Source organism: Microtus ochrogaster, linkage group LG9 (assembly GCF_000317375.1).
Source record: "Microtus ochrogaster isolate Prairie Vole_2 linkage group LG9, MicOch1.0, whole genome shotgun sequence".
NCBI lineage: Eukaryota > Metazoa > Chordata > Mammalia > Rodentia > Cricetidae > Microtus > Microtus ochrogaster.
In genome coordinates this window covers 39,619,255-39,625,678 of record NC_022034.1, presented here as the reverse complement: position 1 = coordinate 39,625,678, position 6,424 = coordinate 39,619,255, and positions in this window count along the sequence as shown.

Below are 6,424 nucleotides of genomic sequence, written 5' to 3'. Positions count from 1 at the left end.
ATAGAATTACCTCAAAATAGTTCTAGGATGTAACTCTCTATTCTTGAGCTCATTCAAGTTTTCAACAAATGAAAATTCTCCATGTTTTATAGTTCAGAAACAGAATATACCAGATACTGAATTATATGGTTAGAGAAACTAAAGGAATAAATTTAAATTTTATAATCAGAGGAGACTTAAGTCAGATAGTTAGATGAACAACAAGTATGCAAGAGCATACTTACATATTAGTAATAACCACACAGAAAATAAAATTTCACATGAAAATATCAAAAAAGATTGTTGGAGGTGAAGAAAATTACTTTTAATTTTATTCCAATATGCAGATAATAGTGGGCAAGATAACACTGGAAAACAGAATTCAGGAAGAGAATATGGCTTTGAAGTAGATGTGTGTATTTTGTCTCATGTTTAATAAGTGCTAAAAAATTAATTGTAGTAAAATTTTTATTTAGCATTCAGTATTATATGGTTGTCATAAAAACGACAGAGGAATATACTTGTGGCAGTTTGAGTGAAAATGGAACCCATAGAGTCATAGGAAATGGTATTATTGGAGGTGTGGTCTTGTTGGAGTAGATGTGGCTTTGTTGGAGGAAATGTGTCACTGGGAGTGGGCTTTTAGGTTTCAGATGCTGGAACCAGCCCCCCCATCACTCTTTCTGTGTCTCTTCCTGCTGTCTGCAGGTTCAGATTTAGAACTCTCAGCTAGCTCTCCAGCACCATATCTGTCTGTGTGCTGCCATGTTTTCCACCATGACGATAACTGAGTAACCTATGAACTGTAAACCAGCCCCAATTAAATGTTTTTCTTTATAGGAGTTTCCATGGTCATGGTGTCTATTCACAACAATAAAACCCTAAATCAGATAATACTCAACATGGATATAATTCCTAGCATATGCATTCAGAGTGTTTAACAGCTACAGGATAAGATTTTATCCTGACTATAGTATTTTCCACACAGAGTTTTGGAGAAAAATCATAAACACAGAGGAAAAAATGTAACCCTTATATTATAAACCAAAGATAAAGTAGCAACTGTTGCAGTGTTATTGGGCTACAAATGCATAATTTGCTTTCTTAGTGTTTTATAAGTAAAAAGTATTTGCACCAAAATATCAATGTTTCAAGAAGCCTTGGAAGAAACAGAAAAACCATACAAATAACATCCTGTACCTACATTCCCAGATGGTAGTATCTGATCCAAGCACAAGAGTGGCAGCTCCCCTGGGGCTCTGAAACTTGGCACAATCTTTGGAACCTCTTGTTTTGTGTCAGTTTGCCTCACGACTGCATGAATGGCTCTCCTCCAGTACACATTTGAGACAGGAGGTTTCAGGGAAGTTAAGAGTTTAAAAAAAGTAAAAGACAAACTATAAACAAATTAAAAGACACCATCAATGGATATTTAACTGGCCTGAGATCATGCGATTTTGTACAGCTCTTAGGTTATTATTCATGCTGATTAGTTTTGAAACATATTAATAATAATCCTTTTAGTAGACTGTAGTTGTTCAAGCAAGCAATGTTTGAACAACTTCAGTCACACAAGGAACCACTAGAAAGCGGGCAGGACAATCTCATTAGAGTCAAAGTTTTGTGCTTTTATGAGGTGAACAGGATATAGGATTCTTGAATATTGCTCATACAAAGTCAGGAAGTATCTCATATCTCTGAATATTTTAATCATATATATAAATACATACAAGTATATATGGTACTATTAATTTCACTAATAAAAATCTGTTTCACCAAACAAAACCTTCTGACATCACTTATGTACTAATTACCAAAGGTTCTGATGGCAAACAGATATTAATTTTAGCTGTGTATTTCAATCTTTCTGGCCTTTCTGATGAAAATACTAGCTGGTCAGGTTTTTAAGTGGATTTAACCCATAACGTTGGAGTGCCACTCTGTTGATGGAGTGGTGGGCTATGTTCCTGGCACCCGGCCGCCCGCATGGCTAGCTTATGCCCCGAAATAATTACATGGAAACTGTATTCTTTTAAACACTGCCTGGCCCATTAGTTCCAGCCTCTTATTGGCTAGCTCTTACATATTGATCTAACCCATTTCTAATATTCTATGTAGCCCACAAGGTGGCTTACCAGGGAAGATCTTAACCTGTGGCTGTGTCGGGTGGGAGAATCATGGCGACTCACTGACTCGGCTTCTTTCTCCTAGCATTCTGTTCTGTTTACTCCACCCACCTGAGGGTTGCCTATCAAATGGGCCTAGGCAGTTTCTTTATTAATTAACCAATGAAAGCAACAGATTAGAAAGAAATTACTCCCACATCAAGTCTTTGGTTGAGTACTTCTGATTAGGACAAAGATTTCATGTCAACTTAGAGCCAAGGACTCCATTCTACACATGAACATTTAGAAAAATGAATTGTAGAACTGAGAATGTTGCTTGGTGGCACAACACTTGCTTAGCAGACACAAGGTCCCAGGTTTGAGCCTCAGAACCAAACCAAACCAAACCAAACCAAACCAAAACAAAACAAAACAAAACAAAACAAAACAAAACAAAAATAACAAATGAAAGATAAAATTGAATCACAGGTGCTGGTCTTCTACAGGGAAGTACTTTTCAAGCATAAAACAACTGAAGTCAGTTACTAGAACAAGATGATACATTTAGCCCAATAAAAATGGTAGGATTTCATACATTGAAAGGGGAAGTAAAGGCTTCTGGAAAAGGCTTGCAGCAAATATTTTCCAAGTGAAATCCAAATCAGGCTTTATAATATAACATAATGTAATATAATATAGTATAATATGATATAATATAATATAGCAATGCAAACAATACAGTTTTTCTGTTTTCTTCTTATTTTGACACAGAGTCTCATTCTGTGTACCCTGGCTGTCCTAGAACTGATGATCCTCCTACCTCAGTCTTTAGAATACTGGAATTCCATGTTGGTTTCCACATCCAGTTTCTGATTTTCTCTTAATATTTTAATGCTAATTATTTACACAAGAATTTTCAAACCGAGTCAGGCCTTGTGGGACTACCCGGGATGCTGAGGCTGGAGAATCACAGTTTCATGGCTTACCTGGGATACATTGTGAATGCAAGACCAGCTTGACCAATTTAGTGGTATGGCCTTGTCTTAACATAGTTAAAGAACATTGGAGAATATATCTCAGTAGTAGAGTGCTTGCCTAAAATGCATGAGCCCCAGGTGGGGCTCCAGTTCTACAAAAAACAAGCCAAAGGATAGACTAAGTTAATTTTCACTCAGCGTCCACATGGAGCACAGGCATAAATGTTGCCTATTGCTCTAGCTTTCTCATTGCTGGCCTAGCTGTTGATTGTCATGACAGTTATTTTGTTGGGCACAGATCCTTTTGTGGTCATCCTGGAAAAAAACCACATCTTGATCTTAAGCAAAGCAACTCTTTCATCTGCAGTCCAAATGACATTTTATTGCTTTTTTTGCTTTGCTTTTATTTTTTTATTTTTTTAGTTTTTGATATTATAATTATTTAAGTTTCCCCGTTTCCTTCCTTCCCTCCAAACCCTCCCATGTGCCCACCTTTTCAAATCCATGGTCGCTTTTTATTTAATTGTTATAACATATGCATTTGACAAAGAGGGCATATTTCCTCATTTCTTGTTTTGGAAGGATGGACATTGTATAGTTGTGAACCAAATACTGACTACTTACTCGAAGGAACCTTCTTTGACCTGAGAAGATATGGCCATCAGTCATGGATACCACAAGCTTTAGAGGAGCAACTGTTACTACTGTCTAATACAGAGCTCTTAGTAGCCACTACAGGCAGTGCTAGCTTGAGAAGGGCAGCCTGATTTCGATAAAATGATTCCAGCCACAGAGAGTGAGAAAGAACTCTTCCTCATCAAGATGTGTGCCCATTTCATCTGTGTCCCACCTTTAATGATTTCCCAGAATGACTCATCTCAACAGAACTTTTTACTTAAAAAAAAATCTTGCACCAAGCATGCAATAGCAACTCTGTGGTACGTTGGCACGTTTCATGTAATCTGTGCTTTCCAGTCACGCGGTGAACATCTGCTGTTTATGTCTGCCAAGAATCCATTTCCCCTTCTTTTGAAATCGTGCCCCAAACTCACACTAGGAAGGCTGCCCCTTCCCTATGCATACGGGCATGAGATTGTTAAACATGATGTTCCTATTTTTTCCAGTCAGGGGATGGACACATAGCCCAAACTATACCAATTCAGTGCTTTCTTTTTCTTAAAAATTGAAACTCAGAAAGAATGTGGAGAGTGGTATAAAAAGCAATTGACATTAATTATTCCAGTCTGTTATAATTGTCTTTTGGGGACACAGATAAAATGAGAGCCAATTGAATGTGAAAAGATTGTCACCAGCCCCACATTAGACAGAGGACTGACCTCCAAAGTATATAAAGAACTAAAGAAGCAAGACATCAAAATGCCAAATAATTCAATTTATAAATGGGTTGCAGATCTAAACAGAGAATTCCCAACATAAAAAAATCTCAAATGGTCAAAAGAGACTTAAGGAACTGTTCAACATACTTAGCTATCAGGGAATTGCAATTCAAAATGACTTTCAGATATCATCTTATACCAGTCAGAATGTCTAAGATCAAAAAGATCAATGATAGCTTATGCTTGAGAGGATGCAGAGTAAGGGGAACATTCCTCTATTGCTGGTAGCAGTGAAAACGTGTACAGCTACTTTGGAAATCAGTATGACAGTTTCTAAAAAAAAAAGTGTGAATCACTTGGTACCTCAAGAACCAGCAATACCACTCTTGGGTATATACCCAAAGGATGCACACTCATACCACAAAGACATTTCCTCAGCTGTGTTCATAGCAGCATTATTCATAATAGCTGGAATCTGGAAAAAAAAAACCTAGATGCCCTTCGACCAAAGAATGGATAAAGAAAATATGGTACATTTACATAGTGGAGTCCTACTTAGGGAAATAAAACAATGACATTTTGAAATTTGCAGGCAAATGGGTGGAACTAGAAAACACCATCCTGAGTGAGGTAATCCAGACCCAGAAAGATAAACACGGTATGTACTCACTCATAAGTAGATATTAGATGCAAAGCAAGGGATAACCAGCCTATAGTCTATAACCCCAGAAAAGCTATGTAACAATAAAAACCCTAAGAGAGACACACATGAATCCCTATAAAAAGGGGAATAGACAAGATCTCCTGAGAAAATTGGGAGCTGGGAAGGGGAGGTGAGAAGGGAAGTGAAAGGGAAGAAGGGAAACAGGGAGAAGAACATGAAGGAATGGAATGGCTGAGATGAAAGAAGAACAGAGAGGGAGAACAAGAACAGATATATCTTGATTGAGAGAGTCTTTATGGGACTAGTGAGAAACCTGCAGTAGGAATCCACAAAATGACCCCAGGTAAGACCCTAAACAATAGTGGAGAGGGTGCTTGAACTGGCCTTTCCTTGTAATCAGATTGATGACTACTTTAATTGTCATCATAGAAACTTCATTCAGGAAACGATGGAACCGGATGCAGAGATCAAGAGCTAAGCACTGGACCGAGCTTCTGGAGACCAGTCTGAGAGAGGGAGGAGCAACAATATGAGCAAAGGGGTTAAGACCATGATGGGGCTACTTACAGAAACACCTGACCTGAGTTAGTGGGAACTCACTGACTCTGGACTGATCGTGGTGGAACCTACATAGGACCAAACTAGGAACTCTGAAAGTGGGTGACAGTTGTGTGGTTGGGGCAGTCTTTGGGGCCACTGGCAGTGGGGCCAGGATTTATCCCTAGTGTTTGAATTGGCCTTTTGGAGCCTATTCTCTTGGAAGGGATACCTTGCTCAGCATAGATATAGGGGGGACGACTGCAGACCTGCCTCAAAGTGATGTGCTAGACTTTACTGACTCCTTATGCATGGAAGGTCTTACCCTCTCTGAGTAGTGGACAGCGGGGCGGGATGGGGGAAGGAGGAGGGAGCAGGAAAAGGGGAGGGAAGAGGAACTGGGATTGGCATGTAAAATGAGAAAAGATTATTTTAAAAAAATTCAATCATAAAAAAGATCTCAAGAAAATAAAAAAGATTTAAGGAAATTTAAAAATTTGAAGATGATTTATAATTTTGATAGGTAGTGCTAGAAGTTCTATTTGACATGATTTAAGCACGTAACTTTCAAATGGAAGCCTCAGCATAAATTTCTTGATTATGTTTGGCCATTCCAATAAAGTGAAATTATGTTAAATAACTAATATGTAAATCGAATATGTTAAGTAAAGCCAAGTTCATTCTATTTTTAAAAATTGTCCGTTGGTTATTCTCTCTAGACATATGTCAGCTCCAGACTTCAAGAATGACTCTCTGATTGTATATAGGGGCCCAAATTCTTTAGTCTTAACTATTTCTTATGCTTCTTGGGCTAGACTGATCTCT